The 21,071-nt window shown below is 39.7% G+C and overlaps 1 protein-coding gene and 1 non-coding gene across 2 annotated transcripts in view; both read left to right on the top strand.

Moving 5' to 3' along the window:
* The window catches only part of GREB1L (growth regulation by estrogen in breast cancer 1 like), a 291,844-nt gene that overhangs the window by 73,046 nt on the left and 197,727 nt on the right, over positions 1–21,071 (top strand). The gene's annotated exons all lie outside the window — the stretch shown is intronic.
* Positions 13,960–14,044, top strand: LOC111723570. The gene has a single exon (XR_002772087.1). It is a non-coding gene; the product is annotated as a small nucleolar RNA SNORD62 (small nucleolar RNA).

Below are 21,071 nucleotides of genomic sequence, written 5' to 3'. Positions count from 1 at the left end.
TGAGCTATAGGCGCCGAGCCTTCCCTTCTGCTTTCTTAAGAAAAGTAGTAGCCTTTGAATTTAAGAATTTTTCTCAGTGGCAGTCTTCATAAATTTCCCAGCCTTAGCTATTTGGGAGGAATGTTTCTCTTAGGAGTTTTAGGCACCTTTCCTTCCCCCTATTCCATTGGGAAATCTCAAAATCAGAATTTTGTGCTACTTTCTCACACTAAAAGTTTTAGTTTATATGTAGCAATTGCCATTAATCCTTTGATCGGTTCCCCAGTGGGAACTAGCCAGGAGTCTGGGGTTGGTAGATTTATGGCTCACTGATTCAGGTCTGGAAGAATTAAAGCTCACAATTTCTCTGTTCATTGAATGTAACTTCCTAAATTGGGATCTTATTTTGGTCCTAGATGAAATCCTCTTTTGAAATTAAAGGAGCATTCCTAACCCTCAGATTTTGACCATCAATATGGAATAAGAGTTTAAAAATGACTCTTTCTCATTGGACTACATCTAGATTGATAATGAATTAGCATCTTGAAGATTTCTAACATCACCGTTTCAGGAATGGCAATCACCTCTTGTTAAAGATACCTTTCTTTTGCCCCTTCTGACTGCCTCTCTGCCCTCATTAGCCCTGGTTCTCCCTACCAGGGAGCCTGGCTGTGAGGACTACAGCAGCCTGCTGTGTGGGAGACCCAGGGGAGGGCAGAGTGCTGTCAGGCTAATTACTCTCCTGCTCCCTCCTGGTGGGGTTGCCTTGGGCTGCCTGTGCCCCTCGACCTAAGGTCATGGTTCTTTGCTATAAGACTTTCTCCTTTTGGGTTCCTGCAATCAATCCATCTTATCATCTCTTTTTCCCTAGGAGTGGTAACAGTTCTACTGTTGCTGATGCCAAATTATAGCAGTATTCCTTGTAGTACCCATACACTGTGTCTACATCTTTGCATATATTCCCTTTCAAATACATTTCCAGAAATTATCCTACTTTGAATGTACCACTGCCATCTGTTTCCTGTTGGGACCCTGTCTGATATGAAGGACTGTTATGTTTATTAGATTTTAGATACTGTCAACTGTTTTTGACTTAACTACCTATGCTATAGATAATACCTTGATAGAGTCTATGGAGTGGGCACAAAATAAAAGAGAGTCACTCACTGTCTTCTCTGGGATCTATCATGTGAGATAGGCAGCTTCTCCTTTACCTTATTCGTTGAGCAACAGCTGTAAACCAGACATGCAGTATGGATCTCAGGCAAATACAAAGCTTAGCACTATTCGATCTCTGCCAATTGTTACCTATATGTTTACAGATCATTCTAGGTCTTCAGATAATTATAATTCATAAGCCTAGACCAGGCAGAGATTAAGTCTCTCCAACCCAGCCTCACTTATTTTCCAGGATTAATCAATGGCTAAGAGTATCAGCACCACTATCATTGTCATCCTCATCTTTGGCCCATATGAAGCTGATTGGGAGCCCATGGAAGGCATGAGCTTTGCCTTAATTCATTTTTAGAGAATTAGCACCACACAGGGCCTTACTTGAGCCTACAGGTGTCTTTCATTCTGATTTACTTTGTTTTGTTGGGCCGCACCATCAGTTTCAAAACTTCTGTCAGTGCTTTTTGTGGCTCTGGACTGAGGAGAGAGGTGTCAGACTGATTTCTGTCCTTCTGTCCTGACACTATGGACCTTTATTAGTCTTCAGTAGTCTCCTGCCTTGAAAGCTTGATAAGAAAGCAGAAAATCATCAGCCTGGCAGGTTGTGCCTGATGTCTGGTCTCAGCCTGTTTTATTCTTAGTTTCCAACTCTTAGCTCTATACAGTGACCTCAGCAATTCTCAAGCGTGACCATTTCCTAAGCTCTCAACAGGATCTCTTTTGTGCCGTCGTCTCTTTGGATGGGAATGTTGCAGAGTGTCAAGGAAACCCTTCTGGGCAGATGGACAATTTCAGTTAACACAAGTCTTCTCTTTTCTTTATGTTAGCATTGGGTGAAACATATTCAGTGGGGATATTTCAGAAGAAGGGGCTTGTGGTGAAATAGATCTGGGCAATTGTCTTTAAAAAGTTTCTTCACCATGGGATATCTCTTAGGGCTGTTGGCCATATTTAGGAAAACTTGCTTTGTACACTGGAGTTGTATCCCCTGGGACCTCAGGCTATGGTGACTTTTCCCTACACTGCTATCAACGGCTGCCACCCAGAAGAGCTGGTAGAGTTAGAAGATATAGAAGTTGGCAGGTTAAGAAAGATCTGACACTCCCTGGTCTGTGCTAGGGGAGCAGCATGTGTGAGTGGCTCAGTCCAGTGGGTCAGACCTCATGGGCATCTTTAGCATCACTGTGAGAGGATCTTAGGGAAGCCTCGCACTTTGTGTTCTTGACGTAGACATCCTCCATCTACACTACAGCCCAAACTCACCCTTACAGGTGCAGGGGTGGAGTGGGGCAGTGCACCTCACCATGGCCCCGTCTGAGTGATCTAAAATCTGCAGCACCTTACTGAATGACTAGGACCTGTTATGAGAGCAAAAGTTGTAATAAATCTTTTACCCTCTGGCCTCTTTTCCTTACTCTGTCTTTTGTAACCAGCTCTAAGTCTATCTTTCCTTCAATCTTTCATGACTCATCTTGCCCCTTCTCTGAGAGTAAGCAAAACACAATCTAAATCAGGGTCTGGCAGCATCTGGGGATGACTCTGGTTGTCCCACTGGGGGAGTACTACTGGAGTCTAGCTGGTGGACAACAGAGATTCCACTAAACATTGTACGAATGCACCAGACAACCCCCTTCCCCTTGCTGCAGAGACCTCTCCAACCCAGAATGTTGGTAGTTTTGAGGTTGAGAAACCCTGGTGTAAACCTTCCTCTGTCTATTAGAGCTTTCTGTGATGATGGAAGTGTTCTTCACAGTAGCAACTAGTGGTGATGGGGCACTTAAAATGTAACTAGTGCAACTGAGGAACTGAATTTTTTAACTTAATTTTTATTTACACAGCCACACTATGGCTAGAGGCTACCATACTAGATAGTGCAAATCTAGACCCTGGGTCCTATCCAGATACACAGGTTTGTAAATAATGAGCAGAAAACGTTGGTACCTGAGAGGATTGGTGAGAGAATTAGAGGAAGATGCAAAGGGAGTGTGTGGTTAAGAACCTGAGAAAGAGGAGGCAGGGTGGTCTCCCATGGAGAAGGGAGGAAGTTTTGTTTCTATAAACAACAGCCATGTTATTACATTCGATTCTGTGAGTTAGACATTCAAACTATGCAGAGCAGTAGTTTGATGAATGTTTCTCTGCCTTACAGTGTCTGGGGCCTCAGGTTGGGGGCTAGAACAATCTAGAAATCCCTCTTAGGGATGACATGAAAGTTGGGTACAGATGCAGCTGGCAGCCTGGCTTAGGCTTCCCCACAGCATGAAGACTTAAGGATATTTGGATTTTTTTACCTGGTAGGATAAGGCTTTAAGAGTAAGGTACCTAGGAATAAGGTGGAAGCCACGTGGCCTTTTATGGCTTAGCCTCTGAACTCACATACCATCACTTCTGCTATATTCTCTTGGGTTAAGTTATCACCATCCTGCTGGTAATCAATGGAAGAGTATGCAGGCCTTACCCATCATCAGAATAAAAAGCAAAGGGACTGCAGCCATATTTTAAAACCACTACACATTTACCTGAACTTTTTTTAAGTTTATTTTTTAATTGACAAATTAAAATGGTATATATTGTGTATATTTTATATACATTTATCATGTTCAATGTGTTGTTTTGAAATATATATACATTGTAAAATGGATAAATCAAGCTAATTAACAAATGCCTTATCTCCCATATTTTTTATTATTATTATTATTATTACTTTTTGAGACAGAGTCTTACTTCATTGCCCTCAGTAGAAAGCTGTGGTGTCATAGCTCACAGCAACCTCACTCTTGGGCTCAAGCAGTTCTCTTGCCTCAGCTTCCCAAATAGCTGGCACTACAGGCACCTGCCACAGTGCCCAGCTATTTTTTAGAGACGGGGGTCTCACTCTGGCTCAGGCTGGTCTTGAACTTGTGAGCTCAGGCAATCCACCCGCCTCAGTCTCCCAAAGTGCGAGGATTACAGGAGTGACCCACCATGCCTGGCCTCCATACTTATCATTCTTGTGGTGAAAACACTTAAAATCTATTCTCTCAGCAATTTTCAAGAAAACAACACAAACTGCAGTCACCATGTTGTACAGTAGATCTGTTGAACTTGTTCCTCTTGTTTTAACTATAATTTTGTATCCTTTGCCCAACTTCTCTCCAGTCTCTCTCTCTCTACTTTTATGTGTTCAACTTTTTATACTCCATGGTATTTAGAAGACAGAAGGTTCAGAGGGGCCCTGTCATTGGGAACTTTCTCTGAGGCAGACCTCAAAAGCCGCCTGAGACCTTATGTTGAAAGATGAAACTGTATATAATCATACATATCATTTAACAATGGGGATATGTTCTGAAAAATGCCTTGCCAGGTGATTTAGTTGCTGCGTGAGCATCTTAGAGTACACTCACACAAACCTAGATGGTATAGTCTACAGCGCACCTAGGCTACGTGGTACGGCCTATTCCTCCTAGGCTACAAACCTGTACAGTGTGACTATATGAGTACTGTAGGCAAGTATAACACAATGGCAAGTATTTCTGTATCTACACACATCTAATCATAGAAAAGATACAGTGAAAATACACTTTTATCTCTTATAGAACCACGTTCATATATGCAATCTGTGTTGACCAGAATGATGTTATGCAGCACATGGCTGTATTTTATTTCTGAATGAACAGAGAGTATGATAAACTGTTCAGGAGAAAGAAAAAAACTGAAGTTCATGAATTAAAAGCAATGGATATGGAGGGAAGAGAGGATGGTGGATGATGTAAAGTAATGACGAAGGTGGATAAAGAAATGTGGAAGGAGAAAAAGGTATCTTCTGATGGGAGAGGGGCTAGAGGAAGAGTGTGGCCCACACAGGTGGAGGGCTCACTTCATGAAGGAAAGTTAGTAACCAGCTCTTCTCCCCCTTCTTCTTTCTACTTAGTGTCACTGGACTTTTCTCTTTTTCTATATCCAAGTCTGTCATACTGTCTGTGATCTGACATAATATATTCAAATTGGGATGATTTGGGGAGAATTTTATAAAGCAGCCAATTGTAAAGATGTGGGTAGGATGTGGAGCAGCACATGGGATAGTGCAGGCCCTGTCCTTGCAAAGCAGAGGGCTCTGCAGACAGAGCTACCTGGCAGAGGAGGATTCAGGTAGCTATAGCAGATCTGGCTTGTAGGAAGATACTCTGAATTCATTCTCTCCCTTGCCTGCAATCTTTCTCCCTGTAGGGTTCCCATAGGCCCATCCCAACCAGAAGCAAGACCACAGATACCCTCAGTGGACGCAAGGCACACAGGCCAACCTCTGGGCATAGAGCAGAGTCTACTCAACACATCTTGACTACCCTTTTTGCCTTCACCCTTCTTACTCTCTCAGTAGCCCTACATGTAACTTTTTTCCACCCACTGTTATTCAGCCTTCTCTTGTTAACCCTATTCTGTTCTTTCAAAGGTTAAAATAGGCTCAGCACCCATAGCTCAGTGGTTAGGGCACCGGCCACCTATACCAAGGCAGGCAGGTTCAAACCCAACCCAGGCCTGCTAAACAATAATGAAAACTGCAACAAAAAAAATAGCTGGACGTTGTGGTGGGCACCTGCAGTCCCAGCTACTTGGAAGCTGAGGCAAGAGAATCATTTAAGCCTAAGAGTTAGAGGTTGCTGTGAGCTATGATGCCACAGCACTCTACCAAGGGTGACATAATGAGACTGTCTCAAAAATAAATAAATAAATAAAAAGTTGAATATAACTTCAGCAAGTCCATGTGTGGTACTGCTGTTATAACTCTTTGGGATGATTTTTCAGCATCTATGATCTGCCTCTCTTACAACAGAGACTCAGCTTCTTTAACTCTTTAGTTTTCTTTAAAAACAATGCTTAAGCTGTGTTCCGGCTCTCTCCTGGACCAAAACCTGCTCCCTTTGCCTGGCTTGAGATCAGTTTTCTGTGCTGAAAGTAGCCTTTCATTTGTACCCAGGGGCAGAATGAATGACTCTACAACCTTCTTTAAAAAGATTTCCCAAGTATGTTGTACTTACTTGCCAGAAGGTGGCATTAGAAGTCATAGGGGCACTAAAAGGTGTTGGTTTTCAAAATCACTGAGAACTTGAACCTTCTTGACATCCCTTGGCGAGGTGATTTATTTATTTATTTTAGATAGAGTCTGACTCCATGCCCTGGGTAGAATGCTGTGGTGTCACAGCTTATAGCAACCTCAAACTCCTGGGCTCAGGAAACCCTCTTGCCTCAGCCTCCAGAGTAGCTGGGACTATGGGTACCTGCCACAATGCCTGGCTAGTTTTTTCTATTTTTAGTGGAGAGGAGGTCTCTCTCTTGGTCAGGCTGGTCTTGTACTCCTGAGCTCAGGAGATCCACCCACCTCAGCCTCCCCAAAGTACTAGATTTACAAGCGTTAGCCATCATGGCCTGGCTGAAAAGGTGATTTAATTCAGCAGGGCTAGAGTAAGACGGGCTAAACTTGGTTGGAAAGGGACAGGTGAGATGAAAGGGATGTTTCAGAGGTGGAACATGCACGTACAAGCATCTTGTTAGAAACAGGAGCAGTGGGAAAGGAATTAAAAGCTAAAATCACTGCAATAGTCCAACTCCAAGTAATTGAGAAAACTATGGTATCAGTAACTGAGGAAAAGACAGCAGAGTGAGCAGCATACTTGCTTGGGAAGTTGAGGAATTACGTCTAGGGCATGTTGAACTTGAAGTAGTGATGAAGGTGGTCTGTAGAAATATGGTAGAAGAATTTAAAGATGTGCGCCTGGAGCTTAAGGAGGTTGCTGAGGCTAGAAAAACAAAGAAGTGTTTGAGGATGTGTAAATGGGTGAGATCCCAAAAGGAGAACGGATTAGAGGCTTCTCAAATTTAAGATCGTCATAAGAGTCACCCCTTGATATTAAGAAGTTTAATACCCTTTCAAAGAGTTGTGACTCAGTAGTTTTGGGGTGATGCAATTGTTCTAGGAATATTAATTTTTAATAAGCACCTCCCAAGTACTTTGAGAAGCACTATATTTTAACAGGGAGAAATCGTAGAGACTAAATTAAGGAGGAGGACCAGTGCTTTATCGGGTTATAAGGAAAGAGAAGAGAATTAGATGCATAGAGGAGGTTTCTGAGTTGTGTTGTGTGAGCCAAGCCATGGAGAGACAGAGTTTGGGTGTGAAGAGGGGGTAGAGTGATAGATGGAGTATCAAGAATGTAGAAATTAACAGGGTTAAATGCAGCAGAGCAGAAGTTTGAAAATTTTTTGTTCTTAGGATCTCTTTGCTTTCTTCATTATAAAGGATTCCAAGGAACTTAATTTTCTGATTAAGCGAATTATATCTAGTGGTGTGCTACTAAACAAAACAAGGGTCCTGATTTATGGTATTTTCTGATTTCCTTGCTGTAAACTCCCACCTACCCATCTCAAGCTATGAACATCGTTCTTGCAGATTGAGGTAAGCCAGCTCCAACATATCAATGAGCATTTATTGATATTTACCATAATAATATTTATAATTAAGACTTTAAAATATTTATTTCACTTTAAAATAAAAATAATCATTCATTACATGTCAACATTAACACATTTTTATGAAAAACAACTATTTTCTAAAATGAATAAATTTAATGACAAGGGTAGCACTTTTATATTTTCTGCAAGTCCCTTTAATATCTGCTTAATAGAAAAATAACTGGCTTCTCATAACCACTTTGTAGTTCAAATATTTGTTCAGTATGTTACAATATCATGTCATATAGCCTCTGGAAAAATATAGTTATGAGAGAATAAGTGAAAAAGATGAATTTCATATTAGCATTGATATGAAAACAGTTTTGACTTTGTGGACACCTGAAAGGATCTCAGATATTCCCATGGGTCCTTATACCACATTTTGAGAAAAGTGGGCTACTAAGTTTTATCAGTTGGTCTCATATGCTATTAGAGTTTGAGTAGTCATTACCAATACTATACCAATATGCTAAACACATTATTTTAAAAAATACACAAAATAAAAAGATGTTAAGGTTGAAATTAAAAACATGAATAAGAGTTTAAGGTTTTTTTCTTCCTGCATCCCAAATATTGTCTTGTATAGTTCCCACCTCCTTAGAGATCCATCATTGTGAAGAATGAAGCCTTTGAACATAAGGTCTTGGGTTTGGTGAATAGAGGGCCTATATTGTCAAACTTTGAGAAAACAGTATCTGTAAAGTGGTAGATATGGAGGAAATGTGTACGAGGAGTGGAGGGGGTGATGGATGAGAAGAAGTCAAGACAAACTGCCCTTATACCTGGTGAGGGTCAGAAGGACAATAATTGATTTTCTTGGCCAGGCAAGGACTAGGTAGAAGGTACATTTGAAACAAGACGCTTTGAAAGAAGCCAATTATCAATGCAAGTATTCATTATCCTTAACTTCTCTCACAAGAGCAAAGTAAGCAAAATGGTAAAATCCTTGGTAGATACTTTGGAGATATTCTGAGAATGATGTTTTTATAATAGAGTCAGGAAATATAGTTAGTAGTTGCTTGGAGGTTTGTTTATTCTAAGTAGGTCAGAACAAGTCATCCTAATGGTTTTAAATTGGCGTCACCAAGGAGGACTGACTTCTCCTTTTGCAAATGGGTACTTCTCTTCACAAATGAACACATTTCCACAAATAAGGCCATTGAAGCTAATCCTCTGAAAAATGATAGGTTATGCCCAAAGTACCACCCACCCACCTGCCTGATCAATATGGCTTTCCCTGCTGTAGACACATGTGCTGTTCAATGCGAGAACTTTATTCTGAAGATATTATGCTCTGCTAGATACCACCTAATCTCCAGAATGGGCTCGGTACAGTCTGTTAAGATGCCAAGCATGTGGAGCTGTATGCACTTTGCTGGCCACTCTAGGTGGCAGAGAGGATTTCAATAGTCAGAAGAAAATACTTCTGGTAAGCTGGGGGCAGTGGCTCATGCCTATAATCCTTGCACTCTGGGAGGTGAAGGCAGGTGGACTGCTTGAGCTCAAGTGTTTGAGACCATTCTGAGCAAGAGAAAGACCCCATCTCTAAAAAAAATAGCCAGGCACTGTGGCAGGTGCATGTAGTCTCAGCTACTTGGGAGGGTGAAGCAAGAGGATCGCTTAAGCCCAAGAGGTTGAAGTTGCTGTGAGTTATGATGTCACAGCACTCTACCTAGGGCAACAAAGTGAGACTCTGTCTCCAAAAAAAGAAAATACCTCTGGTAGTATAATTTTAATGACTATCGAAGAAAAACAGGAGCCAGGAAGGTAGTTACCAAATAAAACCACGGAGGCAACTGTCTCCTCCACCAACTCTGAAAAGTCCATTTCAAGGGATTTAATATGTATAAAGATAATAAGAAAAATTATTTTATTCAGTTCTTTTTTTTTATTCAGTTTTTAGTAAATAGCAATAACTGTTATGTGCTAAATCGTGTTACCTCATTTAATCCCTGAGACAACCCAGCAAGTTAAAGTTATGGTTATTGCCAATATTTTGCAGAAAATGAGGTTCTGAGAGGTAAGGAAATTTACACAGTGTTGCCCAGCTAATGAGAGGCAATGGAAAAGTCTAGTCTACAGACCAGAGGGTCTTTCATCCCTGTGCTATAAGATAGCCATAGCAGCAATGATTCAACAACAGAGCATTCAAGACGTTTGGTTTGGGTTTGTAGTTTTCTAATGTAATTTTATTACAGACTAGTCATGTCAACAAAAAGTGAGAAAGTACCTGTTTGTTTGGTTTTTTTAGAGACAGAGTCTCACTTTATAGCCCTCAGTATAATGCCTCACAGCAACCTCCAACTCCTCGGGCATAGGCGATTTTCTTGCCTCAGCCTCCTGAGTAGCTGATTACAGGCACCTGCCAAAACACCCAGCTATTTTTTTGTTGTTGCAGTTTGGCTGGGGCCGGGTTCAAACCCGCCACCTTCGGTATATGGGGCCAGCCACTAAGCCACAGGCGCTGCCCCAAGCACCTGGGTTTTAAATACTTTTTTCTTCTGTTTATCTTTCCACTAAAACTAAAAACAAAAACAAAACCCTTTCCTCCAACTTGGATCCAAATCACATTTCTTAGAATCCTCTGAAATACTTGCCCCGGATTTCTCCAAAGCCAAAGGACTCTGTTATTTCCCCATCTTTATGAAGAGTAAAAAAAAGTAGTGATTAATTATTTCTCTTTACTCACTATGTTTGTAAGAGCTTTTATTCCCTCTTAAACATGAATTTTAATTTTTTAAGTAAACAAAATAACCACTTATCAGTCTCTAAAGTGGGCAATTCTTTTCTCCGACGGGCTGCAGCAGAAACATTAAGGGAATTTCTGCAGAAGGGATTACTTGCTTCATAGGAATTGTTTGTCTCACCTGTGTGCCTTCTCTTCCTAAGTCTGTTATCAGTGATTTTTCATCAGGGAAGCCTAATTATTATGGTTCAAACTCCAACTTGCTACAGTAAAGATATTTCTACTCCTTGCCACAGTTTCTTTATAATATTTGCTCTTTACACAACCCATTCTTAGAATCTCAGAGGTGATGGGAGATAGTCTAGAAAGATTAGAATGATCCCATTGGCTTTGTGAAAGCTTGGAAACAGGCACTTGGAAAACTAATAAAACTCCTCAAGACCAAAAACAATTAATTATTCTGCCATAAGCTCTTAGCACCTGTAACACGGTCTGCTTGGCACATAGTAGGCACTTGATAAATGTTTGTTAAACTTTTAAGCTGATGGCAGCCTAAGATGTCAATAGGAACACCAAAACAAGGCCAAGGTATCTGATTTGTGAAATGGGGAAGAAGATTTATGACTTACAGATTTATGACTCAGTATTTTGTAATTTTCTGATTCATGGTTTGAATTTTGTGGATAATTTTAGATCAGGGTTAGCAAACTTTTTCTCTGAAGGGCCAGACAGTAAATAACGTAGGCTTTGTAAGCCAGCTCTATGTGTTCTCTGCTGCAGTTACTCAGCTCTGCCTTTGTGCTGTGAAAGCAGCTCTAGACAATGTATGAGCATGGCTGTGTTCCAGAAAAATTTTATTTATGAAAATAGGCTGCAGGCTGGATTTGGTGTGAGGTCCATTGGTTTACCCATTCTTGATTTTAAGGGTTGAAATTTAATGGACTTCATATCAAATGATACTTTGTGAGTCAATTTCCCATCTTAAAACAAAATGATCATATAAACAAATCTTTAAATAGGTGTGGCTTTTGCAACCATTAATGTAGGTCAATGGATTTGGTATGTAAGTGGAAAGTAGAGAGGCAGAGATTGCATTCTGTGAGATCTCCTGTTAATCTGCTAGTTTAAGATGTTGGCTGTTAAGAGGTATAAAAGTATAAAACCTTTTGGCCCAGTAATTTCTTTCTCAGAGAACATCATAAGAAGTAATCAGTAATGAAAGCAAATATTATGTACAGATGTTCAACATATATCATTTAAAATAAAAATTTATAAACCATTGAAATGTTCAACATTAGAGGAATGATTAGGTCTGTTATGATATGTCCACATGTATCTGGTTACCAGTCTACATTTTTGAGGCCTGGGGCAAAAGGACATAGGGAGGCCCACATAATATATATCTAAATATTTTAAAGATATAAATCAAGCTAACAGACTGCTAAAGTATGTTTCATTCTTCTACTTTGACACATGCACCTTTTTAATGACCTGGAAGGCCAGCTTTAAATTTAGAATTCCCAGTCTCTTTGGAATTCCATGTTGGAATGTGGTAGTTTGGGGAGAAGCAGCCAGGCTCCTATTCTTCCTGGTTCTGTTGCAGCCCGTAGCAAAAAGAGCCTTATACAACCCTCACATCCGAAATCCATCAATACCCTCTGACCCCTGGCCCCTCAACCTTGTGCAGTGTGCCCTCAGGGGATAGGCCTGGGTAGAAGGGCTAAGTAGGGCCTTTTGGTCATGGTATTTCAGGATTCCACATACCATGAGAATGAGAAGGATGAGAATCATCTAGAAGGCTGGCTCAAACTCAGCCTGGACACAACCTCCTTTCTCCATGGACCCCTCAATTCATGGGAGGTATAGGATCAGAGAAAGGGCCAAAGAAAGGTTGCTGTAAAACACAGCATCCAAGACCAGGGAGCATTTGCCTAGTTTAAGGCAATACTATTATGCCCATTACAATGGATAGCAAAAGGTTTTAATAACAAGAGGAAGATTTTCAAATGATTTTAGGTGAAAGAGGCTTAGGAGTAATATGCACACTGATATCAATTATGTGAAAGAAAATTGCACACAATAAAACCTGAAAGGAAAGCAGAACGCAAAAGAAACATGCCAAAGTGTTCCGTGCAGTTGCCTCTGAGCGCTGAGATTAGAGTGATTTTTTTTTTTAAGATACTATAACTTTTTTGCTCAGTGCCTGTGGCTCAAGTGGCTAAGGCGCCAGCCACCTACACCTGAGCTGGCGGGTTTGAATCCAGCCTGGGGCTGCCAAACAACAACAAAAAATATCCAAGTGTTGTGGCTGCACCTGTAGTCCCAGCTACTTGGGAGGCAGAGGCAGGAGAATCACTTGAACCCAGGAGTTGGATGTTGCTGTGATTTGTGATGCCACAGCACTCTACCCAGGGTGACAGCTTGAGGCTCTGTCTTTAAAAATAAAAAAAAGATACTGTAACTTTTTTTCTGTTCTGTTCACCATATTTCCTATAATGATCATGTTTTGCATTGATAATCAGAAGAAAAATAATTTAAACATGTAGAACACTTTCTAACATTTTGGCCACGAGCGTTAATAAATGCAGCACTAGTGTAATTGCTTTTCTTTATCTTTTTTTTCTTTTTTTAGAGACAAAGTCTCACTTTTTACCCTGGGTAGAGTGCCGTGGTGTCTTAGCTCAGAGCAACCTCCAACTCTTGGGCTTAAGTGATCCTCTTAGCTCACAGCAACCTCCAACTCTTGGGCTTAAGCCATCCTCTTGCCTCTCAATCTCCCAAGTAGCTAGGGCTACAGGTGCCCGCCAAAATGCCTAGTTTTTGTTTGTTTGTTTGTTTTGTTTTAGAGACTGGGTCTTGGTCTTGCTCAGGCTGTTCTTGAACTCCTCAGCTCAAGCAATCACCCGCATCAGAAAAAAAAAGATACTGTAACTTTTTTTCTGTTCACCATATTTCCTATAATGAGCATGTCTTGCATTGATAATCAGAAACATGTTTTGCATTGATAATCAGAATCTTGCTCAGGCTGGTCTTGAACTCCTCAGCTCAAGCAATCACCCGCATCAGGTGCTAGGATTACAGACATGATTAATTCTCCCAGAGTGCTAGGATTACAGACATGAGCCCCTGTGCCTAGCCTTTATCATTGTTTTAAGGAGATTTTTACTCTTCTTTTTGATCTTTAAAATAGCATTTATTGCTTTTTATTGTAAAAGTCTTATAATGAAGAATGTTTTAAGAGAAAGCAGTGTGGGACGAAGGGAAGAGAGGGCATATCTTGGTTTGGAGTTCATTCTTACTGTTTACTATTTATGTGAAGTTGTGGAACTCTTCCAACTTCTCTAGACCTCAAATTCCTTTTTTTTTTCTTTTGAGGCAGGGTCTCACTCTATCACCCTGTGAGTGCAATGGCTTCAGCCTAGCTGATAGTGATCCTCCTGCCTCAGCCTCCAAGTAGTTGGGACTATAGATGTGCACCAACATGCCTGGCTTGCTTTTTGTAGAGACGGGGGTTCTCCCTCTTGCTCAGGCTAGTCTCGAACTCCTGGCCTCAAGTGATCCTTCCACTTTGGACTCCCAGATGCTAGGATTACAGGTGTGAGCCACCCCACTTGGCTGCCAAATTCCTTTTTTGGTGTCAGTGAGGTATCTCCAGTAGATCGTTCTGATCCTCACTGTGGTCTCAGTAGGAGGGAGATGAAGACAACAGTGCCTGAAAAACCAATGTAGCCCTCTGGCCTACCTTTCCTACCTAACCATGCACCAACGCAGCCCTCAGTGTCTGGGGCAGTTGGTGCATGGTTAGGTAGGTAAGGTAGGCCAGAATCTGCTTCTGTCCTCCTGGGCCTGATGCCACAGCCTCCCCAGTTCCCTGATGTATGTCCCAGGTATGTTGTGAGCGGTCATGTACTGCAAAAGCTCGAGGAACTGAGCAGCGCCTGTGCACACACACACCCTCACTGAGTCCCCTTGGGAAGTGTAGATATGCAGAATGGGTCTCTGAAAGGATATTCAGAAATAGACTAAAATAAAATTCTTTTTTTGGAAAAAGGAGATGATAATAGCTACATCATAAGATGTTTACGGGAGTCATTATAATAGCACATAAAGGAACTTGGGCCATCAGTATTGCTCTCCTATCTCCATTCTATGACTTATATAAGCTAGGAGTAAGAATAGAGATGTTCCCTGCCTATCAGGATTTCTGTAAGTTAATGGGAAAAATAACACATAAAACATATAGGAATCAACTGGAGAGAAAACAAAACACAAATGTAGAGAGTATAACTAAGACAGGGCGATTCATGGTTGTGGGGACCACTGGAAACTTGCTTTTTTTTCTGGGTCTGGTGAGAGTTTCACCCAAGTAGGTGAAGTTTATGCATGTATGTTAAGATAATTCAAATCAGAAGATTTAAACTCAGAACTCCGGTCTCCCAGAGACTATGACTAGAGTTCCCTTGGATTTATTTGTTAACTGGATAGAAGGACACAAACAATAATCTCTTCAAAATTAACTTAGAGGCTAGGTGAAGGATATAACTATTAATTTTACTGTAGAATGAGTTCCTATAGTCTGCTTATTGCAGTAAACAAGTGGAACACGTTTGTGACAAGCAAAAAGCAAATCAGCCATGTTCATACTGGTGTTAAATTTAAGATATCAGCAAACTAGGGCATGAGCAATTTCTCTTTGTTCCCGTCGTTGTTTAAGTGGTTGAAGAGTCTGGCTCAAATAATAAAAAACCAGAAAAGGTGTGATATTATGTTAGAATACTCTTAAGATTACAACTGAAATTTGTCTGCCAGATCTTTTTGTCCCTGCCAAATGGCCATGAGTCATTTTGAAGGTGGCTGAAGGGACAAAGCTAGGATTAATGGGCAGAACTTCAGGCACAGAGATTATTATTACTGTCCTAGCACATGCTTTTGTGTTCTTAGGACTTTCTGAGAATGAGTCCCAAGTTACTTGGCAGTAAAAAGCATCTCCTTACTACTGGAATGTTACAAAAGACAGTAGGTAATATTTCCAGAAGTTGTTTTAAGTTGTTAAGAAGTACCTATGTATAGTAAATACAAAGTTACACTGCCACTAATGTTACCATCATTTGTTACTATGAACTTAAAGAAAATCAACCTTGTTATCACTGTTTCTTAACAACTAGATATAAGTTTATTGAAATAGGCTTCTTCTTTTCTAATATATTTTTAAAAATTCCCAGTCCAAGCCAGGTGCAGTGGTGCATGGCTGTAGTCCCAGCTACTTAAAAGACTGAGGCAGGAGGATTACTTTAGCCAAGTTGATTGAGACCAGCTGGGGCAACATGGCAAGACCCTGTCTCAAAAAAATATTTCCTGTCCAAAGTTATATAATGAATACTTTTTCTTCCATTCTTGAGATACTTTGCTAAGAAGAATATTTTCCAGCTCCATCCACGTAAACATGAAGGAGGTAAAGTCTCCATCTCTCTTTAAGGCTGCATAGTATTCCATGGTGTACATATACCACAATTTATTAATCCATTTGTGTGTACTCAGCCCTACTATGAAACTAATATATAGCTTTCATAGGAAATCTGTAACCCAATTTTAGCCCAAGAATGGGGAAAGGGGAGAAGGAGAGGAGGGGAAGGGGGAGGATGGGTGGAGGGAGAGTGTTTGGTGGGACCACACCTATGGTTTATCTTATATGGGTACATGTAAATCTTTCTAAATGTAGAATATAAATGTCTTAACACAATAACTAAGAGGATGCCATGAAGGCTATGTTAACCAGTTTGATGAAAGTATTTCAAATTGTATATAAAACCAGCACACTGTACCCCATGACTGCATTAATGTACACAGCTATGATTTAATAAAAAAAATTTAAAAAAACCAAAGTTACATAATGTTTTAAAAAATTCAAAATCATTGTATAATAATTGCATAATTATAAACAAATACTAGTTTATCAAATGTTTTTCATGTGACCAAGAGATATGACCTCCTGCTCGTGTTCCTCCTGGTTATAAAGTAAAGCCATTGAGCTAACCTGCAGCCAGTTTGGGTTCTGCCACTTACATCTGGGTAACTTTGGTTAAGTCCCCAACCCTGCTAATCTGTTTCCTAAGACAGAAAATGGGAATAAGTCTGGGCGCAGTGGCTCCCTGTAATCCTATAATCCTAGCATTTTGGAAGGCTGAGGAGGGAGATTGCTTGAGCTCACAAGTTTGAGAACAACCTGAGCCAGAGTGAGACCCCCCCATCTCTAAAAAATAGCGGGGTGTTGTGGCAGGTGCCTATACTCCCAGTTACTTGGGAAGCTGAAGCAAGAGAATCGCTTGAGCCCAGGAGTGAGGTTGCTATGAGCATTGACACCACAGCACTCTACTGAGGGCAATGAAGTAAGACTCTATCTGAAAAAAAAAGAAAAAAGAAAAGAAAATGGGGACAAATCATATCCCTCAGGATTGGTGTAAGGGTTAAATGAGATAACACTGTGAAAATAGCCATTTCAGAATATAGTATGCAGTAAATATTCAACAAATGTCTAGAGAATCTAAATCTTGTTTGATCAGGCTACAGCAGAAAAAGGAGTTAAGCATAAAAACAGCAAGAAGCAGTGGACTAATCCTTAAATCATGGCCGACTGGACATCTTATTGTTGCTTTTGTTTCCCCCCCAGATAGGTATAGACAGTGTACTGACCTTACTGGTTCTACTTTATCCTTTCTAAGTTCTTGTAATTATATGCCTCTCAAAAATTACTCTAGATCAGTGGTTCTCAACCTTCCTAATGCTGCGGCCCTTTAATACAGTTCCTGTGGGTCGTGACCCACAGGTTAAGAACCACTGCTCTAGATTCTTCTAGAGAACTAGTGTGACCAGGCCCACATCAGTGGGTTAAAATCCAGTGACAATCGGGTTCTACCAGAAGGTTGACAAACCTTACAATATCTAAATTTTGAAAACTCAAAATAATGTAGATCCAATGAGCATAAAATTCAGATACTTTTTTCATGCATAGCCTATTTTCTACCTTCATGAAGAGGAAGTAAATCACAAGTAAAGATGATTCCAAAGCAATTTGTGGGATGTGGTCAGATTCAGATTATAAGTACAGCTCTTTTAACTTTGTAGAAGTAATCAGCAGTCTCTCTTCTCTCTTTCAATATGAAATGTGTTCACCAGATGCCTGACGGCTAAATGATCATGCCTGTTAGGCTAAAATCTAATACCCCCACCATTTCTCCCTCTAGGAGTTACTAAACATGCCAGTTGTTACTGTAAATGCATACTTTAATTAGACATTAAATAAGCAATGAAATTTATTGTTTCTGTGCCATAGCTCTTTAATATAGTTCCTGTGGATCATGACCCACAGATTGAGAACTGCTGGCTTAAGCCCAAGAGTTTGAGGTTACTGTGAGCTTTAATACAGTTCCTGTGGGCCACAGCTCTCTACCAAGGGCACCATAGTGAGGCTCTGTCTCAAATAAATAAATAATAAAAGAAGTACAAATTAAAACTTCAGAGAGCTACTGGTTTTGTTCAATTAAATAATCAAAGTTCTAAGCTGGTGCATTGGTGTGCATTCATGGTCCCAACTACTAGGGAGGCTGAAGCAGGAGTGTCACTTGAGGCCAGGAGTCAGAGGCTGTAGTAGGCTTTGACCATACATGCTGTGAATGGCCACTGCATTCCAGCCTGGGCAACATAGTGAAATCCATCTCTAGAAGAAAAAAAAAAACATCAAAGTTTTAAAAGTTATAATAACATTCCATGGGTGAAGGTATTGTGAAGTAAGTGCTCTTATACATTGTTGGTGGGAGCATAAATTAATATAATTTCTAAGAGAGCAATTAGAGAGAGTTAATCATTGAAGCATTCTTGGCAATAGCAAAAGATTGGATACTCAATAGTGAATAAGAGAATTGGTTAAACTGCTTAAATCAATCATGGAATACTAAACAGCCAAGGAAAGGATGTGGACACTATATTCTAATATATAAATATCTCCTAGATTTATTATGAAGTGAAAAATAAAAAACAGAAGTGTTTGTAGTATGGCACCATTTGTGTCAATGCATATTATAATACATACATACCTATACACACACACATGTATTTATATTATAATTCTATTCTATCTCCCCTCAGACAAATAAACAAAAAACTGGTTGTAGTGGTTGTCCCTAAGGAGAGATATTGAGTGGGGAGAAAAGTAATTTTATGGTATTTATGTGTGTGTATGTTTGTGCATATATACTCATGGATAGTGTAAAGTGTATACTGCCTACTAAAATATTAATTTTTAAATGTTTTTATGAGAAATATATATATATAGCCCACATTATTGAGGAATAAAAAGTTCCTCATTTTTCCAGAGAGTCATGAATATATAGAATTCCTAAGTTATAAAGGATCTTTAGAACTTACTCTCTCTTTTTTTTTTTTTGAGTTAGAATCTTATTTTGTCACACTTGGTAGAGTGCTCTGATGTCAGAGCTCACAGCAACCTCAAACTCTTGGGCTCAAGCAATTCTCTTGCCTCAGCCTCCCAATTAGCTAGGACTACAGGCGGCCACCACAATACCCGGATTTTTTAAGAGATAGGGTCTTGCTCAGGCTGGTCTCAAACCTGTGAGCTCAGGCAATCCACAGGTCTTGGCCTCCTAGAGTGCTAGTATTACAGGCATGAGCCACCACACCTGACCTGAACTTACTCTCTTAAATACTCAGATTTTTCTGAGTATTCTTCTTTTCCTTTCTTTTTTTTTTTTTTAAGACAGTGTCTCCCTCTGTTGGTGAGGCTAGAGTGCTATGGCCTCAGCCTAGCTCATAGCAACCTTAAATTTCTGGGTTCAAGTGATCCTCCTGCCTCAGCTTCCCGAATAGCTGGGTCTGTAGGACCCACCACAACACCTGGCTAATTATTTTCTATTTTTAGTAGAGATAGGATCTCACTCTTACTCAGACTAGTCTCAAACTCCTGAGTTCAAGGGATCCTCCCACGTTGGCCTCCCAGAGAATATTCAAATTTTTAAAAGTACAGTTTTATAGAAGTATTTTAAAACATTGTTATGGGTTATCAATTGCTTAATTAATATACCTTTATCTTGATTATTTAGGTTATAGTCATTAGCTTACTTTTGGGCTAGGCTATAAACTAGAACCATGTACCGCTAAACTGAATGGCTCCAGATTATTATATATTTTAAGTTATTTCTCCTTTTAAAAATTATTTTTGATCTTTATTCTCGGTGTCAAACTGGGAGTCTTGAAGATATATTCATTGTCCTTGGTCCTAGCATACAAGCTCTCCTTTTGAGCTACCAAATGATAGGAATCATATAAGCAAATTTCTTCAAACTGTTTTAAAATGAGAATGAATAAACAAGTTTGGGATGGTGTCTGATGGCTCCCCTTGAATGCAGTGCAAATACCTTTAGGATACGATCTTTGTGCTGCCTGTTATGTCTCTTTATATACTTATCTGCCTACTTGTAGACATTATTGCCAGTAGTTAAGAATTCTGGCTCATTAGTTCCTAGAGAGAAAAGTTATTACAATATTTGAATTGTTAGAAAATTTGAGCATGTACTTATGCTTCTTAGCTTATAATCTTTAATGAAATGATTTTATGCTTAGTATACAGATGTCAAATTCATGTTTACTGAACCTAACTGAAGGAGCATGTTATTATCCTTTCTTTCTGAATGTAGCTATGACCCTAATTCTGTGGTGTCATTTGGCTCTTGGTGAAAAGATAAATCTTGATTAATTATGAAAGGCAATATTCGTATGATAGATAACAGGTAGCTGGAAATTCTAGGTGGCTGGCAATTTTTGTTTCTTTCTAAATCAACCAGAAAATAGTTTTTGTTTTAATCCTTATTATTAAAAATGTTTCTAAAGGGAATTATTCCACTTTTCTGCTCTAGAAAGAGACCATAAGGGCCTAAGTTAATGGCTGCTTGTGAGGACTCTTAACTGGGTTCCAGAGTCACAGTCTTCAATAGCAGTTACAGAATGGTGTAGTGTAAATTCTGGTAACTTAATACACACGACTAACTTCATTGTGCTCAGGACACTCACTGCAGTCTCAGAAAGGTTGTAAATAAAATAAGAGCTTGCTTTATTAAATTTATCCTTATTTTTGCCAAGTTTAGACATAGTTGTTTAGTTTTTGAGCTTCTTTATGGCACCCAAGTTTCTTTAGTAGAGAAATCCTACCTTTTATCTATTTCTGCCCAGTTAGGCTAGAGAAGTTGCCAGAGAGCAATAGTGTTCTTGTGGGAGTAAGCTTTGTAGTCTGAAGCCTTTGTAAATATTAGTTATAATAAGTTTATATAGATTAGCAGTATTACCTATTGTTCTCATCCACCTTTGGTGGACAAATAACCAAAAATCTGCTAGATTCCTTCTTGGATCTCTCTCTTGTCCTCATATTCAACAGAAATTGAATGGAATGAACTCGTGGCCAGACTGCTTACTACAGTATGGCAAAGAACATTTATCATACTGGCTTGTTGTGAAGGAACAGATATATAATTTTTATCCTTGATGTTGGCTAGAAATTATAATAAATTGAAGATGCTCATTGATAAGTAAAACTACTTAATAAACGTCCCCAAACAGGGAATTTGGTTGTATAAATGATGGTACATTCCTATTTGTAGAATTCAAAGATTGTGTCATTGTTTTTTAGAAAATATCATAAATTGGCTTGGCGCCTGTGGCTCAAGTGGCTAAGGCGCCAGCC

The sequence above is a fragment of the Otolemur garnettii genome, unplaced genomic scaffold, assembly GCF_000181295.1.
Source record: "Otolemur garnettii isolate 467f Iridium unplaced genomic scaffold, OtoGar3 scaffold00012, whole genome shotgun sequence".
Lineage (NCBI taxonomy): Eukaryota > Metazoa > Chordata > Mammalia > Primates > Galagidae > Otolemur > Otolemur garnettii.
The sequence above is the reverse complement of the archived record's forward strand: the minus strand, read 5'-3'. Positions and strand labels throughout refer to the sequence as shown.